This window comes from Toxorhynchites rutilus, chromosome 3 (genome assembly GCF_029784135.1).
Source record: "Toxorhynchites rutilus septentrionalis strain SRP chromosome 3, ASM2978413v1, whole genome shotgun sequence".
In the NCBI taxonomy this organism is placed as follows: Eukaryota; Metazoa; Arthropoda; class Insecta; order Diptera; family Culicidae; genus Toxorhynchites; species Toxorhynchites rutilus.
The window spans coordinates 310643548-310664034 of NC_073746.1; the positions used below are offsets into that span (position 1 = coordinate 310643548).

At 37.0% G+C, this 20487-nt stretch overlaps 1 protein-coding gene and 1 pseudogene across 4 annotated transcripts in view; both read right to left on the reverse strand.

Moving 5' to 3' along the window:
• The window catches only part of LOC129779975 (zwei Ig domain protein zig-8-like), a 629574-nt gene that overhangs the window by 281666 nt on the left and 327421 nt on the right, over positions 1 to 20487 (reverse strand). The window lies entirely within an intron of this gene.
• LOC129780915 (U4 spliceosomal RNA) lies at positions 6229 to 6305 on the reverse strand (annotated as a pseudogene).

Genomic DNA, 20487 nt, shown 5'->3' on the forward strand with positions numbered 1-20487 from the left:
ATTTCGCTCCCTCGTGTGGTCTCCCCAGTCAGTGCGCTGCGATTCACGGATCCGAAATCGCCGCCGGCTTCGTTCGTAGGGATCGTTTTGTGGGAAAATTTATGAAAATGATAGCACTTTATTTGACCCCACGAGCCTTACCCCGTCACCCGCCGTGATTTGTCCCTGCCGAAGCTATTTGGAAGTGTAGCGAAAATCCGGTGCTTTGTCTTAACTGCTCCGGAGGGGGAAACGGACTGTTTCGCGTCCGGCTCTTGCCGAAACCATTTTGTCCGGGTGGCGTGGCGGCCAGCGGAAAGATCAGACGAATATTGTGCCTTCTAATTGGAATTAGATTGCCTTCTTAACACCCTCACTCGCTCGCTCACGCTCGCCGTCTCCTTCCCGACGAGTCATTGCACGAGTTTCGGAAGATGACTTTGCGACATTTCCACCCCCAATCGGTTACCGTCCAGTTAGTCATATTGTGCGAAGTGGATTAAGGGCTCTCATTCGAGTGAGTCTAAGAAGCTTTACACCAGACGGTGGAAGCAACAGGCCATCGTTTCTGGCCTTTTAATTCGAAATTGGTTACCATTTTTTTGCGAAGGATTACTTTATTGCGTTGAACTTCGTTGAACTGAAGTCCGTTATTATCAAACAGAGCATCGAATATTGATATAAGACAATGCCTTTTTGGCTGCCGAAGGAATGCTTTTATAATTCGATCGTTATCTTTCCCATTCCCCGAAATATATAATATCTGAAATCCTTAGCCGTTCGTTCCAGTACCCCTAACGATCGCGATGCTCACTCGACAGTACCCACTTCCCTCTAATCCGTACGTACTCTCGAAGTCGATTATGAAAATCATGTGCGGCACATGATGGAAGTGGAAGCTGTAACATCAAAAGGGCGCACAGGATGTGTAGCATATGGCTTTTCATCCCCACCCCCCTCCGCACTGCACTGCGTCGAAGCTTAGGCTGTCAGTTTAGATCCATTTCCCGTTATCGGGGAAAACAAAACAACTCCTTTACCGCTGCTTCCCGGAAGCATTCGGCTCACTTGTCAGGCTTATTGAATATTCATCCTTGCCGGAGCAAGAGCAAGGTAAGAAGGATGCCAAGAGCGCCAAGAGGGTGCTTCGGAATATTTTCACAACGTGTTTTAGGATTTCGTATTTCGGCAGGGAAATCTCTCCAACCCGTATGGGTGTGTGTGTGTGCGGAAATATATCGTCTCATCCTCAATCATAGGCCTGTGGGTTGGATGGTAGCATCCGCCGCAAGTGGGTGTCGCAAACAGGAACAGGAACTAACGGAGTGTTGGATGGGAAAAAATATTTGAAGAAAAATAAATAACAAGAATTCGATTAATCAAACCTTGTGACACTTATCACGATCGCACATTTTTCATAATGATGTATGGATAGGTGTCATCTTTCGTGAATGTACGAGTTGGTACGAGAGAAGGGCCTCCATCAACGTCTATATCCATTCGAGAAAATTGCGAGTGCCTGATTGCGCGGAAAAATTACACTTTTTTCTTCCGGTAAACAATTTCGATGATTAACATTGGAGCGGGTGAAATTTCACACCATGTCTATCCTCCGCCAAATTAGCCGAAAAACAGCCGATTCGGACCCGACACTCTTCGATTTTTATCAAAACTTTGTACATACAAAACTGTTGGAAAATAGTACGGGTTGGTGTGCTATCAATAACACAACAACGATCCTATCAACTGTCTCCGCTGTCCGGTCTATCTGAACAATGGGACAGAAGGAATACTCTTACACCTAAATGAATACTGTATAATTTACCATATTTATCGATACGATAAACATGTAACATGTACATAATTAAACGCGGGCCTGTTACAACTAAAATCTATATAAATGAAAATGGATAGCCAAATGTGTTGCTAAGCGCAAAACCCGAAGAAGGAATGGTCAATATGAGCCGTCTTTATTTTGTTGTATTCGTCTCTTCCTATATAGATAAATGTTATGCTATTGTTAAAATTTTGAAATGTTATCAAATATGTATTCCATGCAACAAAGAAGCATGTTATCAGCAAGTGATTGAAGAATCTTGAGCGAAAATTGTGTCAGGAAATAAATGTTTATTATAATGACGAGTTTTGATAGAATAATAGGAAAATCATAAAGGAAATTGTAATAAGCCAATTAGAGGATCAATCAATCACGAACGTTCACTAAGCAAGAAAACACGAATGTTCAAATGAGCACACTTGCCAATTAATTAGACTCTAGTCACATACATCCAGTCTAGTCGCATAGAAATATTGAATGAAAACTGAAAACATGTTAACTTTGAAAAATCATAACTCAAAAACGAAAAAAAACGCCTCCCTGGTTTCGAGAAATGTTATGTGAAAAATACTCAGCTTTCCAGAAAAAATATAAAAAAATATAGCGCTTTTGGCCCAGAGACCATGAAATCTAGAAAAAACAAATACAATCAATAACTACGAAATATACCGCCATTCCATGTCAACCCGATATAGTGGTTCTCAGATTTTCGTCAAAAGTGATAATTTTGCTCTTTATTGCAAAACATTAGACCCGTATTTTTTTATTTTTTTTTATTAGGGTGCCCATTTTCGTTTTAGAGTGGTCCGAAAAATATATTTTTTTCACTTTTCCCAAAAGCGCTTTTTTTGCCGATTAATTAGATGATCGGTATATCTAATTGAAGCCAATAAGCTACCCTTTCATAAAAAAATATAGAACTTGCAAAAAAATGGATTTTATTTTCGTAATTATTGATTTGTAACCGTCTTTTATGGTTTTCATGGCTTTGGACATGTACATAATTAAACGAGGGCGTTATATTTTTTATATTTTTTCCTGAAAGCTGAGAATTTTTTACATAATATATTCTGATATCCGAGATCCTTTTTGTTTCGTTTTTGAGATATGATTTTTTCAAATTCAATATGTTTTAAAGCTTCGTTCAATATTCCTATGTGATTAGACTAGACCTATGCGACTAGAATCCAATTTTCCCGCAAGTGTGATCTTTTTTCGAAGAAGTTTAGCTCATCGGCTTCAATTTGATATGTTATTCATCTGAATCGGTTCAGCAGTTCAATAGTTATGAGTGTCCGAAAAACGTCTTTTTTGGATAAAAGGGGAAAATTGATTTTTATGGCCACCGGTTGACTTTGAAAAATCATATCTCAAAAACGAAAATAATAGCATCTCTGATATTGAGATATGTTATGAAAAATATCCTCAGCTTTTGAGAAAAAAGACGGGTGGGTAATGTCGGGGACATAACCGGAGTGACGTAGGACTATACAAAAGGGACAGCTTTTGTTAAATATATATTTTAAATATATTGTTTTATTTTCTTCTCCTACGTGAATACCACCTGAAAAATGGATTAGTTTACTATCCACCTGAAAAATGGATTAGTTTACTGTTTACTCTTTATGAACATGTTGATGGTTCTGAAAAGAACCTTTGGTGTTGTGTTTTTGTTATCACTCGATATTCCCATCCTGTTCGGTTAAACCTTTCTGTTTAGCAATTGCGTTTGCCACTCGCCACAGCTTTCACAGTTGGAAAATTTCTTCCCATCCAGCTTGTGACATGTTGTTCAGTAAATTAGTTCGAGTGGGACTTTGCCTTTCCCTTAACTTGTCCTCCTTTGTTACGTCCACGATGCCGATGCCGTACAACCACACGGGTTTACGGTTTAAAAGAAAATAAGATATTTTTTTGGGGTCCGCGTGTTTTATACTCTAGCGGTACACACTCACAGGATAGAGACAAATCGGCAGACTCAGTCAGAGGGGCGAGTCCAACAAGACGAACGAATGAGCGTTAAAAGGGAGCGATGGCAAAAAAATACATTCATTACGATTTGTTCGCTCGTTGGATTCACATGCAGGCTAAAAAGGGTCCTTTTCAGGATCACAAAATTATCTTTAATCTAGAGTTTATTGTATTGTTATCACTCGATATCCCCATCTTGTTCGGCTAAACCTTTCTGTTTAGCGATTGCGATTGCCACTCGCCACAGCTTTCACAGTTGGAAAATTTCATCCCATCCAGCTATGTGACATGTTGTACAGTAAATTACATTCAATGCGACGTGCCGAAGCACCACTCAGTGTCGCATTGGAGGCGATTTTAACCTGTAATTGAACATTTGCGATAACAGTGGTACAGTGTCGACTTTCAATGTGGGGTCATAATTTGGATCTCTATGTTTACAAAAATGTCCAACTAAATATGTCGCATTACATGTCCGTTCAATTAGCTAAATGTCGAACTAATTGTAAATTACTGTACTTTCAATCTGGAAACAATTTAAGAATTGGTGAAAATTGAATAATCAGGAAAGTCCCCAACTATCAATAAGCTCAAAACAACTGCCAAATTCACATACTCATCAGATCCTGGCAAACAAATTATGAAAAAATCAATTTGTGTTTTATTATTATTTTGGATAATGGTTTAGAAAGCATTGAACTGTATTTCGTAAACTCTTTTTTGGAAGGTTTAATGGCCCTGAAAAGCGCCTTGTTTTATGGAATGGTTCAAATTTAGAAAACTTAGTACTCGTGGTTTTGAAAAAAACCATTTCGAACGCCCTCGATGCCGCCTTGTTCTGGATTTGCCACCAAAGCAGTTTGTATAAAGAACAAACTTTTTTCTTCTGCTACCTGATGCCGTTTTGCGATTGCGTTTGCCACTCGCTGCAACTGCCTGTTGTCTTGATGTCCACCGAACCGAATGTGTTCTGTTCCGAATGCGGGTTTTCTTATCGTCGCGAGTAGCTTTGCCAGCTAACTCGATCACTTCGGCGGCCGAAACTATATAACGCCGGCTAGGTGGACTGGTGCACTGGTACTAACGCGCTCGGCCTAGCTACCCTTGCGGGGAACTCCAGATCACACGGTTCGAGCGGGATTTTGCCTTTCCCTTCACTTTTCCTCCTTTACCATGTCCAGACATGGCTGCTTGGATTGGTTTGTTGATGTGTTGTGATGCGAACCGATGTGGTGTACGGTTTGAATGAGAATTATCGTTACGGAAGGATGGAAGGTATTGTATTATAGAGACTTTAAACTTTTGCAGTTCATTCGTCTCTAGCCTTGAGAAAGGCCCTTTGAAAACTCTACTCTACTTTACTCCAGCGCTACCACCTCCGCCCTCTTGCCTTGAGAAAGGCACTCGATCCCTCGCCGTCCAGCAACGATGTTGTCCAGTCGGTGTCCACACAAAGAATGATCGTTACGGCCGCGGAGCGGGGATTTTTAAGCTGACTGGCTGGCTCGAGAATTACGCATGTGTGAGACTGCGATCAATGTTTCGTTAATTTTTTTCTTTTTCCTTTCCAATCGTGCTTCATTCTATTTCGCTGCTGCTCTGGTTGCCCGTTTTGGTCGGTATGATTTGAGGAGCACAAAATGGACCAATAAAAAATAGGCACATAGTGCATTTTGACAATGCTTGATATTTCACAATTAATCAATTATTTATCTCAAGAAAAATGAAATGTTATTCGTTATGAAAGATGCGTAGATATATTTCCTATCAATTGATGCAAAAACCTTTGCGATCTATTGAGAAATGCTCGAGTTATAAGCGTTCCAAATCTTGCATTTTTTCCTACTTGTTCAGTGCCTAGATTTCCATTTCACCCCCTATATCTTGGAAATGGTCACCCTAACGAAAAAATAAAAAATACGGGTCTAATTTTTATGTGATAAAGAACAAAATGACCACTATTTACGAAAATCTTAGAACCACTTTATCGGTTTGGCATGTAACAGTGTAACAGTGTAACATCGATCACTTGCAATCTGCAAGGAAAATTATAGGAAAATAATTACGTTAGGAATAGGACTACGTCTTCTAAGTGTTCAAATAACATCGGGGTTTTACTCTCTTAAGTTATTATGTCAAGAATAACACATGAAATCTGATGTAGCAGGACCAGACTTTGGGATTTTGAAAAACATCTGAAGATATCTACGTAGGTGTTGAAGCTGTAGAAACAGAAGCTCAGTTCAGTAGAGAACAAAGCAGTAGCTTTTAGAACCATCTGCTGAACCATCAAATGGATGAATGACGAAAGGTTGAATAAAAAATATAAATTAGAGAAAAAAACATACCCGATTAATCTGTTTAGAATGAAAAACTATGGATGGGTTATACCCGTGTTATATCCGCAAAGTAGACGTAGGACTGTCGTTGGCCTTGTAATCATTTGTGTTTTTTCAAATAGCAATAATCGCACCTCGGATGTTCCTCATTGGGAACGAAATCACCACTGCGCAGAGCTATATTTTGTATGTATTGGTTAAATTATTCATTAAACTAGTGAATGAATGAAACAATTTACGAATTTAATTGCAAACAAATCCCAATTTAGGTCAATTCATGGTTATCGCAGCAAATTGTTATCAACATTTTGCCTAATCATCAAACGCTATGCGTAGAAGTTGTACCCGCTTTTGTAGACAGTGTTAGCAAAACGAATTCCGGAGTGTGAAAATACATGGGAGTATAAAAGTACTGTCAAGATCAGCAATGCCGATTTTCCCAACTTATTTGTTTCGGAATCTGTGTTGGGAAAACGCATTCCGGTTTATAAAAATGCAAGCGAGCACAAAAGTACTCGCAGCTTGCATCTCATTTGCAATGCCAATTTCCTACGCTCCATGGTTTTGAATTTGTGGATTTCTACAGTTTTATCAATCGTATGAACGCTTAAACGACGGTCAGACGTGAAATAGACAAACAAATCGAACAAAATTGAAATGAGTTAAATAAAAACAGAATTGAAAAAAAAGTTTTAGCAGCATTTCAAATTCAGCCTTCAGTTTACCATTTTTTTGTCGAAAAGTATCTTCGGTCAAGAGGGTAAACGGTCTGAATGTAGTACACCAAACTGTAGTACCGTAGATCGGGGGCAAATTGATCACTAATTTCCGAAAAATGTGAATATTTCCGATTTTTTTATGTTAGATTTATACCCAATTATTTTTAAAACCAGCACTGGTGTTAAGACCACAAAACGTTATGAGAAGTTTTGTTCAAAAAATCCTTAAGCGTTAATTTGTAATTTCTTTAGCAGAGAATTTCAAAATGCAGCTTTGGGGTTAAATTGATCAATCTATGTTTTATTGGATTTTCTAGTATCATGTGCACACAAATGTATAGAAAAACGATTATTTCTTCACGTACGTTTTATGATCAAGCAAGCCATTTGTCAAGACAATAGGTCGTATGAATAAAAAAAAGTATTTACTTATTCTGCCCATTTCCAAGTAAAGTAAACTTTCCTAGTATTTACTTGAATCCGTATGAATAAATGTTTACTTTACTAATTTCATTTTCGAATTCGAACATAGTTTTTACTTTGTCAAACATCTGTCAACTGATTGTTTAGGTTTCGTTTCAAAAGGTTTTTTTGGACAAAGCGTGAATTCGCGATGAAAAAGGAATAGGGTCGACTGGCGACTGGTGGCGACTTTCAATTAGGGACAATAGTTTGGGTCCCTATCTCGTTAGTGTAATACCTACCATATTAGAAGACACGAAGCCAGTTTTCAAATGTTAAAATTTGAATGAAAATGTTCACATCATGTTATTTAATCACTTAAAACATTTTTTCCGACTTCTATTTAACCCTTTGTCTACATTTCCAACATTATTACTGAAGCTTTTCATTATAATATAAAGTTGTCTTCAAAAACAATTATCGTACAAGATTTTTTCACCACCTGCAAACAAAAGTGTTTTTCATTTAAACAGAATTTGGTACGGAAAGGTTATTTTTCATTCATAATTTAAATTTTAAAAACGTGTTCATTCCGCCTGAAAATCAATCAATTTTTTTACGCTCCCCTAAACTAGTAAACGAAGCTCAATGCCATCAATGAGGATCGTTAACTTGTTTAACTTCAAGCGCAAGATAGCAGCATTAAACATAAATAGGATATGAAATCAAAACGAATGAAAGTGTTTTCAGATCCAAAGTATGCTCATGAGCATACTTGATAATTACGAAGTAAATACTTGATTAATGCTGTTTTATTCATACGAAATCAGCTAAACATCCATTTTCGAAAAGTAAATTCTTTGTTGTTTCTTTTATTCATACCAAACGTAGTAAAAACTTAATCTCACTGCTCGACTGCTCGAATGAAGTAAAGTAAAGATGAATTTTGTTTTTATTCATACGGCCTAATGTCATGCGAAAATGCGAAAACAGAATAGAAACTGAGAGAGATTGGCGTCGACATCATGCCTCATACCGTATGAGTCATATCGTATGAGCGCCAACCTCTCTCAGTTTCTATTCTGTTTTCGCATTTTCGCATGACAAATGGTTTGCTTGTTTATGATAATTCCATGGTTTGAAGATACAAAAACCTGATTTAATCCAGCTAAAGGAGTGTGCATGCCTTGCCATAACTCGATTTGAACACTGATCTGCAGGTCATCCGGAGACCATTCGGGTTATCCAATTGTGACCAAAAACCCTTGAAATAGTCACCGATGAGCTCGTTTTGACAAACCAAGACGTTCGATATGTCACATGATGGGATTCGGTTGTGGTCTATCTTGGTGCTTTTTTGTGAAATAGTTTTTTCTTACTTGTTTGAATAATATTTACAAGTATTCGATTACTTATTCAACTCATCAAGTATCGGCTAGAAGTAAATTAATGTGTTTAGCGTCTATGAATATTGCTTTGATGTATTGAAAATGTGTTTCTTTACCATAGTTAGAAATGGAAACGAAAATGCTATTCAGAAAAATGTTAAATTTCAGGCAATTTAATAAGTAATTCGTTGAGAGCCATTGACAAAAAGAACCTTCAGATGATTATTGAACATGTAAGATTTAAAAAGTTTAAAATTAAATTGTATTACACCTCTGAAAATATATGCATGTTTTCTGTAATACTTTTGATTAATTTCACCCGGTGATCAAATTGCTCCCGGATGACGGTATTTAAGCAAGTGTGTCAACAAATATTCACGAGTAACGAGTATGATTTTATTTCAGTTTAACACTTTAAGGACCGGGAAGAAATATGTAAGACATACGCCTGGGACCGCACGTTTTGACTTGTGTGAAGTTGCTTGCTTTGCTTGCAAGTTTTTAAGAGGCTTTAAACTTTGCAGTTCAGGTGAAGTTAGCGGATGAAAGTTCAGCGGATAAAAGTTTTTGTTGCGTGCAAGTTTCTGTTCAACGTCTTGCTGGATTTCATGAATAATTAATTATTTCAGATGAAATAAATTTATTGTTTATCAAGTAACAACCTTCAAAATCATGCTCAATAGATAGAGAATTGAATCATTCATCTTTCCACATCATTCATTTTTTTCTTGATGGGTCAATATTGGAAAATATACAGAATTTTGAAAATCAAAAAAAGTTGTTCGAATAGAGTTATCGAAGTTATTCGATAGAGAAATATTTCACCTATCTTCCAGCCACAATTTTATTAATCGGAAAAGGGTCTGAGAAAAGTTATAGGCCAATTTGTATGGGAGGAAGTCATCCGCGTGTAATCTGTTTTCTACTTTACTAACCATAGAATTAGGAAATTGTTTATATATAGTTATTAAAATATAGTTAGGAATTCGGCTCCTTAAAACTTATGTAATTGAGCCTGTAAAAATAAACGTAATAATAAAAAATAAGTTGTATGGGTGAAATTAATTATTTTAAAGAAAATTGATAAAATATAGGAGGTTGTGTCCGAGACATGACCACATTGTTGACGTAGAACTACGCTGTTATTTTATTGAAGTCACTTGTCAATAACTTCGGATATTATTTTACATATACACTTATCTCCACTTTGCGCTCTTCTCAACAGAAGCCATTTTTATTCATATTTCCGGTCTCGATAAGCTTAGCTGATATCCTTGGGTGAGATAGTTTTGATACTGTGATGCGAAACCGAATCACACACAACATTCCTGAACAATTATTTTCTTGGTGAGCCGATGAAAACAAGTAAGAACAAGCAATGTTCTTTGTTTCGTATCTAGAACGATACTGAAAGTTCACCTCAGCGAGATCCAATATTTACGCTCCAGGTAAATATTCCCCTTCGTTCTTCTTCTTCTTTTTTTCTTTGTTCACGGGTACTTTAAATCATTCCCCTTCGTTGATCGCCGATAACTTGCTCGTTATTGACGGCATGGGTAGGGAAGCTCACAAATGAGCAGAACAAATGTATGGGAAAATCGAAATGCTTCTAGTTCTCAATTTAATTTAAACAAATCACACCTCAGTGGACTGTAAAATGTAGCATAAAAAACAAATCTTAGGGAATTTACAATTCGTTTGGTATGTAAATTGCCAAATTCCGTTTGCGGCAAAAATAGTTATTAACGTTAACATTATTTCATAAAAACGTCACCTGTTTTCTGATTTGGCACCCTTTGTGAAAGACGTAGTTCTACGTCAAAAAGTTATTCGAAAGGACCGAAAACACATTCTCGAGATGTTACTCATTCGATAAAGAATATTTTTATTCATCTTTAGCCAAATTTTGATTGGTTCTAAAAGGGTATGAGAAAAGTTATTGGCCAAAACGTTCACGAGTTGTATGGGGGAAAGGGTCTGGCTGAATAAGGAAGTAAAAAAGAAGAAAAAACTACTGTTGTATAGAAATTTTGACCATTTTTCGAATCCCTATCCATAGGATCTATGGTGAAAAACGTACCTTTCAATTTTAAAAGTTTAAAAGTGCATCTTACTATGATATATAGAGAAATATAATAAAAAAAAAATTCCTAAAAAATAGAAGTACTTAAAAAATATCATGAAATATTGATTTTTTTTTAAGTATTTAGATATTCATTACTGCTATAATTCGTATTTAAAAGTGTTCCTACGCCTTTTCTAGATATGTGTGATTTTTTCCAGATAATAATAAGATAATTCTCCTATATGGTTCACTATGAGAGCTATAGTGAAAAAAAAAGTTTTTCTTTTTTTTCCCATTCTCAATAGGCTTGGAAATGAAAATTTGAGAAAATACTCAAAGTATATCTACTATGGTGTACCGCGACAAGTTATAACAAAATTCTATCCCCTGCGTAAAAAAATCCTTGGTGTATAGATTTTATTAGAGTTTTCAAAACTGTTTTTCGATGATTATTTATTGAACTATTTATTATCAAATATGAATTCGAAATTTTTCGTTCATACAATAATATCTCAGTACTGAATGGTCCACAACAATGTTATAGAAATCAAATGACAGATAGTTGAGAACGTTAATTGGATTTGCTATCTTTGAAAGAAATCGATTTCAAATTTCTTCCCGATATTCTTGTCCACTACATCTACATACATCGAAATACAAATTTCTAAAATAAATAAATGGGCCCTATTATAGAAATCGAGGCGATAAGAATTTTGCTCGTTAGCTCTATTTTACTATTATAGAAATCGAGCAAGTGATAACTATCGATGCAAGTGTCAAAACTTTTCGAGTTGTTTGGTTCGCTGGTTGCATATCTTCAGAGAATTATTTTGTTTTGGTTTGCGTCGCTGACATTTTCCTTTGGGAAACATTTCAAAAACGCTTAAATATATGCAATTTTCAACACGTTTCGTTTGTTTTGATCAGCATTTGCTTTACTGTGGTGCCAGAATAGTCTATACAAGGTAAGTGTTCAATCCAGCATTATTTATATTAATCATGTTATAATTTACAACGCAGTATTTATTCCAGCGCATATTTCAGCGGCTGAAAATGAGTGGCGGAAGAAATAAAAACCAAATCACCACCAGTTTGAACGGCTCGTTGAACTAATGAAAGTGACTGTAGACATTGCTCGAGGTTTTTATGGAGGCAGGATTGTAGGATTGTCATGAGGGGAAAGGTGAAGAAAAGACTAGCACACAACAAGCGAGAACTTAGAGCAACAGGTGATGGCCCCAATACAATAAAGCTATTGACGCCGCTACAACAAGAAATCGACGCTAAAAGAGAATTACATGTTGCATTACATGAATAACAAACATTATTTTACTGAAAAAAAAAAGATAAATTTGTTCGTGACTCTTTACGAAATTCCATAGATTGCATTTTTTTTTTTTTTTTTTTTATCTGTATTATAGTGATTTTCAACTCATTTGGCTGGTTCGTCACTTTTTACTTCCATTTTTGGAAGAATGTCGGGAGTGAGAATTGAACTCGTGACCTTTAGCGTGAGAGGCATGGATGTTACCACTACGCCAGATCGCCTCCAACACATAGATTGCATTTATGAAAATACATAAAAAAGTTCATTTTCTAATAATTATATTTTTTGTAAAGCAAATTGTTCCACGCTGTTGTTTTTATTACACATGCATGCGTGCCTTACGCCTATTAAGCTTTATTCTTTGAGGGAATATAAATTTACTCCAAAACATAACCATATTAACACTTTTGGAAATACATTTTCATAGCAAATACCTCAAAAAAAGATTTGGCATCCTTTCTATAGTGCTTTCACGAATTTCAAACCTGTTTCAAAATATGTCATCACAACCGCTGACATTCGAGCTTGCTAACGAATCGAGCAGTTTTCCTCGATTTATATGATTCCAGATTTTACTCGGTGTGATAGTGATAGTGATTGTATCGAATCCTCGATTCGATTTCTATAATAGGGCCCAATATTCCGTGTAAATCCATGTAAATCATGCTTTAAAGAGATTTATATCCCATCTTCTTGCGTTGATAATTCACGATTTTAAAGCATTTCAAAAATCACCTAAAATGAAAATGTTCTATTTCCATTTTCAATAAATTTATTAATTTCCCTCCTACAACTTGTATACATTTTGGTCCATACCTTTTCTCGGACTCTTTTCCGGCCAACGAAAATTTGGATGAAGATGGATAAAAGTATTCTCTATCCAATGAGTATTATCTCAAAAATGTGTTTTGGGTCGTTTCAAATAACTTTTTTAAATTTTCTTTAGATTTATTAATTTCCCCCATACAAGTTGTAATTGTATTTGGGCTATAACTTATAACTTTTCTTAGACCTTTTTCCGACCAATGGAAATTTTGCTGAAAATAGATAAAAATATTCAATATCGAATGAATACTATCTCGAGAATGTGCTTCGGGTCCTTTCAAATAACTTTTCTCAATTTTCTTTGACATCATTAATTTCTTCCATACAACTTGGCTTATAAATTTTCTAATACCCTTTTTCGATTAATAAAATTGTGGCTGGAAGATAGGTAAAATATTAGGCTGTCAAAAAAGTCCTGCGGTATTTCCGCGACGTGTCGTTGTAATCGCGTAGTTCTAGTTGTATTCATTGTATCGAGTCATACTATAGCTTGTTGGAAAGGTATTTTTGCGCGCTATAATACAGTCCTTGACAGTGTTTTGTTTGGTTAAGACGTTCGTGATTTATAGTGTCGCAAATATGGAGCAAAATAAAGAGAAAATCCGACATATTTTACAGTACTACTATGACAAAGGCAAAAATGCATCTCAAGCTGCTAATAAAATTTGTGCAGTTTATGGACCCGATACAGTTTCCATTTCCACCGCACAACGATGGTTTCAACGTTTTCGTTCTGGTGTAGAGGTCGTCGAAGATGCGCCACGCTCCAGAAGGCCTGTCGTCGAAAATTGCGACAAAATCGCTGAATTAGCCGAGAATTAGGTAGTCAGAAGTTAGCCACAAAAGAGGCCTGTGAAAATTGGCTATCCGAGTTTTTTGCCAATAAGGAAGCGAGCTTCTATAACAGGGGTATTGTGAAGTTGGCATCTCTTTGGGAACAAGTCATCGAACAAAACGGCGCATATTTGACTTAAAACAGATGATTGTAACTAATTTTATGAACAAATGAAAATTCAATAAAAATACCGCAGGACTTTTTTGACAGCCTAATAACTTCGATAACTCTATTCGAACAACTTTTTTCGATTTTCAAAATTCTGTAAATTTTCCTATATTGACCCATACTCACGTTTCATTCTATAATGAATGAATAATGTGGAAAGATGAGTGATTCAGTTCTCTATCTAATGAGCATGATTTCATAACCTTCAAGGTTGTTTTTTTTTGATAAACAAAAATTATCCGTTAATTTCACACACGTCCCTAAAGAAGGAACACGAAAACGAGAAATCTGAGCGGTTCGCAAAATGTGAAATGACTTTTTTTCAGCTTGAAAAACACTGCCCTCATTATATTGATGACAATAACAAACGAGTTCATTTTGTTCATATCGCTGATGCATGAACAAATTTACTATAATGAATGAATGCGGTATTTAGTGGGGTTCATAACTTCGCTGTTATTTATACTTCGAATACCAAAAGCAACAAATTGATATTCGTTCTGGCATTGATTTTGAGTCAAAATTCAAAAATAAAAAAAAATTGTCAGGTTGGACCATTTGGAGAACAAAAACGCCAGAGTTCGATGAAACGAACTTTGCAAGAAATCGCGCAGGATTTTGTTTGGCGAGACGGTAACATCGGCATAAATTTTGGCTAAAATGAAATTCAATTCTGGCATCTTGAATAATCAAGATGAAAATGACACTGACACTGACACAAAAAATATTGAAGAACAGAAGTTCATTTGCTCATATTCACTGGTTGTCTAGATCTGTCATTTTGATTTTCGTTTGGAATATATAGGTTTTCGATGCAACCTAGCCCGAAAATCTATACATTTGAGCTTAGCGAAGATGATTTTTCTCAACACTGCTTTAAACATTCCCACATCTTGGTCTGTTTGCTGCAATACATTCGTGACAACATGTTAAGGTATTTGTTTTCTTATTCAAGGATCATCAAGCTGATGCAGCTCGAAGGATCATCTTAGAGCTAGGACCTATTCGAAGACAATAATCCGAGAATATGAAAGCCGGTATGTGCTCAAGTTACGGTACATTGTTGCAAGATATTTTTTCAATGATTTTTGTCCCATTGTATCACATCGTTCCGCTCCAGCATGCCGATAGTATGCAATCGAGCACACGAAATATTTTCCAAAAATATTTCTCTTGTTGGCAGACATATCCTTCCACGGTACAAGCATCTTCTCTAGAGCTCTCTTCTGTGTACGATGTTGTCAGCTTGCTTTGCCTGTTTGTAACGGACGAAGCTTCCGGTCTTACAGTAATGGTACGACTCGATATTGGAGTCATCCAGACAGCTTGTGGCCAAGAGGGGTTGTTTAGCTTGTTCGTCGTATAATAAAATTTCACTCATCACATCCATTGTTGTGCACATCGGTGCACACAGCTTCAGCATGTCAGCCCATGGGTGTAAAATTAGATTTCGGCAGATGTGTGAAATCGAGAAGCTGTGGGAGATGATTCTGGTGCCCCACTCTCAGTAAGAGTGCAATGAACGAGATCTAATTGATTGAATTTTATGCGCATCACTTGAACGTCCCTGAGCTGGATAGAAATACTGCAACATTTTGGCAGAATGATTGATGATGCTAAATGAGGGGAAACAATTCAATGCTGCAGTGATAGGATTGATTTTTTTGTGGAATTATGGTTGAAGCGCAGTATAATGATTACGATATACACGAGATAGATACCCACTCAATACATACAAATCATCCGTCATGTAACGTTCAGCTTAGAACTCCATCAGGCGAAACTGCATCGCTCGTATTAATTACCTGGTTCCAGACCCAGAGGGAGCAACAGTCTTTCAAAAAATTATCCAACTTATTCAATTTGGCTTCGCTTCGCTGGTTATCTAGTTCGGTTCAATGTCCGGTGTAATCCGGATTGTGTAGAGGCACTAGTTGATCTCTTGACCGAGGTACCCAAGGTGAAATAATCATTTTAGCTCGCCAAAAATAACTATCCCTGCGTGGTCAATACATGTATGGAACCTGCTATCGCCTGATAATTTCCACAGGGGATCCCATCCAGCCGAGGAGATTTATCACTTCGATCGTGTTCAGATTTTTTGCACTGTTTTTGCCGTCCCCAGGAATATCTTACATCCGATGGTTCACCGCGACGCCACCTGCGTTGGCGTATGTAAACTCATGTATATGGCTACCAGAGCATCACGCTCCCATCTGAATTACGCCACAAAACGCACTTATTAATTCATTTAAGTGCACCATTTGCGACGGAAAACACCGACAGAAACAGACACCGGTGAGGCCTCCGGGGGAGGTTTGAGCGAAAAGGTTCCGCGTTTGCCTACCGTAGAACGTAAAATGATGTAAATAATAATCATAACTGTCATAGCCAGCGTGGTCGTGATGGTGGTGGTGGTGGCGGACCAACCGCGGCGGGACGCACGCACCACTTCCGATGAGATGCTTACTGCTGCGGCGGTTGTTGAAGGGACGGGGGAGGGCACGAAGCGAGTTAATTAAGCACAACTTTCCAGCTCGACAGAGAGTAAGGTTGCCCTGGTGGGAAATTCGCAACAACGGTGGATCCGAGCCGGAAAAGCGGAGGCCCTACCGCTGAATCAACAGCGCAGCACAGCGCCGAGTGGAAAACTGTATGGAACTTTGGCGGTGTTGAAAAATAATCACTTCATAACGTTCCGCGAGCGCTAATGAACTGTAATGCTGGCCTTTAACGAATGCGTTGGCGGCGTTTGTTTGGCTGGTTGTAATCAGCGAGATGATTTCACTATCGGTGAGGGATGCGCCGTTGTTAATTGAGTAGTTTTAAGGATATTATCCCTTTTTTCAGAAAACTCCCACTGCTCCTCCAAATTTTTCACTGAGTAATTTCTGGTGAATCACCTAGCTGATGTAAACCGCAAACATTACAATGAAATTATTCACGATTTACCTGGGTCTGGGTTTAAAAATAATGTTTATATGGCGTAGATACCAGAATATCAGCAGTTAAATCGTCTCGTTAATATCAGAGTAAAAAAAAAAGACTCATCATAATCACATATATTTCTCTGTTTTTCAACTTTAAAAATCGTGTTTCAAAATCGTTTCAAACCGGGAATTCGAGAAACATATTCTCATAAACGGTCATTCTCGGGATATTTCATTTTCATCGACACATATGTGCGTTACCGTGTGTCTTTTCTGTGCTTGGGGGAGAGCTCGGAGGAATAATACATATCAATACATAGGGGAAGTGGGGGCATAGTGGTCACCCTAAGGAATATGCCCATTTTCAGCGTCCACATACTACTACAATTCCCGTTTTTCGAAGAATATTATAGTTCAACTCATTGTTGTACACGATAGCAAACGGCTTTTACTATAAAAATTCAAAATAGTACATTTTTCATCATTAGAAAAAAAAGGTGAAATATCGAACACTTTTCTTGCTTGGAGGTAAAGTGGTCACCTAGCGGGGACAAAGTGGTCACACGCACATATCAAGCTAAATGTGATAATTTCAATCGTATTTGATACATGTATGAAATAAGCTTGGCCTATTCACCTAGACTCTAGAGTGTCAATTTAAATTTTCGCATGCATACAAAAACGTAGAAAGAAACACATAACGTTCCGCATAATGAGGCTCGGTTTAGTTGGAGTGAATGAATTTGAATTTCATTCCATGCGCACAGAACTACGGCCGAATGGATATCGAGAGATCAATTTATACAGGTCGGACTCGATTATCCGGAGTATTGATTTTTTTTTTCACTCACGATAATCGAATTCTCCGGATAATCGAGTCAAAACAATTTTTTTCTTTATTTGTTCTTTCTTTGCATGTATTTTTCGTTCTTTTTGAAAATAAAAGAGGAATTTGATTTTTGATTCATCCCATTAAAGTCAGAGAACACCTTTCTCACATGAAAAAAAAATTTATCCAGATTTTCTCAGGAGGTGATAGACGATCATATTTGATGAAAAAAATCCTCCTACGCATATGTTCGAATTTCAACAATGACAGAGTTACAGAATTTTTTTTTTGTTTCGGACTCTGTTGCTTCAAACTGGCTCTACATTAAAAAAGTACGCTACGGAAGACGATTCTGATGCTTTCATTTGAAAGATGAGAAAATTTAGTACAGGATATAGTAGTGGAACAACAGAATTAGTGAATTTTAATATCATTTTGGAAGTGAAACACTTAAAAGTTAATAATTTTTAATGTGTTATTATTAATTTTATCCTAAAAATTTATTTCAAACTAGATTGTTTCTATCAATTAAAATGAAGTTCGTTAACCGCTCCACAATTTGTTCTTTGACGCACAACTTCTATCTTTCTCAATTTGGCTGCAATATCGATATAAACAATTCCTGGTGAAAATTCAAGCAAAATCTTTAAAAATCACGATTTTTACCCCACTGTACATGTAATAGCCACCTCAACTTCACCTTAATGTTGAAAGGTTACGTTTCTTCATGAAATAAGTCGTATTTGAAATATAAAAAAAAAATATTTTTTTCCAAACTGTATATAATCGAGTCCAAAATTGTATATAATCGAATCACATACAATCGAGTCTGTATATAATCGAGTCCGACCTGTACTGTATTCTATTAGTCAAATCATTTCATTTGATACTAATATTGAGGGGATTGCAAAAAATACATGGTCGACCATTTTGGGGCGGCGACCTTTTCGAATTTATGTTGTTCATAGTGTAGTGTATTCTCCAAATCAAGCCATTCAGCCATTTTTTGCGGCGGCCAAATTGAATTTTTCAAGATCATGGAATACGCAGATTTATAATGACAGTAGAATTAAATGTATGTTCCAAATTTCAGATCAATCATTCAACAGGAACGGGTTCAATTTTCTATCAATGTGGAACAACCCAACAAACATTCAAACATACATAGAAACAGGTCAAGCTGAATGAAACCATTCAAAAAGTAATTAGTTGTTTGGGGACTGTGGCCACCTTGAAATTGGATGTTTCATTATCTGCTATGTTCTACTAGCCAAGCCCTTTCATTTAATACCCATATTCATGGGGTTCTGAGAAAATATGAAATCCGCCATTTTGTAGTGGACGCCATTGTGGCACTACGCCTTCCAAAATTGAACTTTCCCACAGATCTCCTCCAACACTTTAATTACAAATGTTTCATCTCATTTCACACTTGGTGAAATTCAATTATCCGAGATCCCAAACCCTATTTAACCACAGGTCATAAATTGTTTATCACCCACCAAACAATTTATGACCGCAGAAACAACATTCCCACCAAAGAAGTAAACATGATACTTGAACCGTGTGTACAATTCGTCGCACGACGCAAGCGTCAGTGTTTTATTTCAATGACCCACTTGAGACATGCTTGTGCGTGCAAGGCGGAAACCCAATTGCAAGCACAAGAACATTTCTCCGTCCTCGTTCCATCTCTTTCACTTTCTACTTGCACCATTTCCCTGTGCGATGCTCCGCCCAGTAAATTACGTTACGTTTTGTGTAGAGTTAAGAAAATAAGTGTAAACTAGTATTTAAGCAGAGTCATGGAAATAAACAGCAATCAATTGACAGTCAGTCAGACCCAGAGTTTCTTTAAGTTGCTACACCATCTTGGATTTGCATTTTTCATAAATAACTGCATTCTACTGGTCAAGCCCATTCTTTTGATACACATATTAGCTATTCTCTATAGAATTATTACACAATTTATTCAAAATTTCCGAAAATCAAAAATAAAATACTCCGGATAATCGAGTCTCCAGATAATCGAGTCCGACCTGTATTTATATTTATATTTTGAAATGCGACAGCTCTACTGAAGTACAGACTCAAAAGTCATTAAATTCAAACATAAGGTGACTATCAAAACGGAATCTATATTCAATAGTTGTACTACCAAGCAAGCAGATGGCCACTTTGCCTCCACTGACCAATTTGCCCCGCTACCCTTATATACAAAATAGTAACTGGTCCATTCAATTGCATACTTCTATTTTCTAGCAGTAGCATTCACATCCTCTCTCTAGCAAAGCCCTATCCATTCTGTCCCGGTCTCTCTCTCTCTCTCTCTCACACACGATTTCGGGGAGCGTCAAAGATAGTACAGAAGGGCTCCGATTATCCGCGAGCGGATGATCCCCCTAATTTTTTTTTTGCACAACATACCATCTGTTCACGCCTAACGTGAATTAGGGAATTTGGTCGCAGCATTCGACCACTATCCAAAGAGAGCTGTCGCATCATCTCTATTCACTTATTCTCTCACTTAGAAGATAGACAGATACAAGCAATAGGATCAGTTTCGAATTAAACCTTATACGCATCACACCGAATTATCGTTTCGTTTATCGTATTACTGGAGCAACAAAAGCTCATCATTTCTAAGCCTTATTCAAAAATCGTATGCACTGATTTCCATATCCGAAAAAGTACTTGATCGCGGTAACATAAAATTGGTCCTTCGAACCGGATCAAGCCTTTGGGAACAGTGCTTGCGATTTCGCGTCGGTTCGGTGTGCATTTCGAGTGAACATAAAAGACTTGTGTCTCGTTAACTGTGGAATATAACTGATGGTGATCAAAATCACACAAAATCTGTGAACAGACAGTGA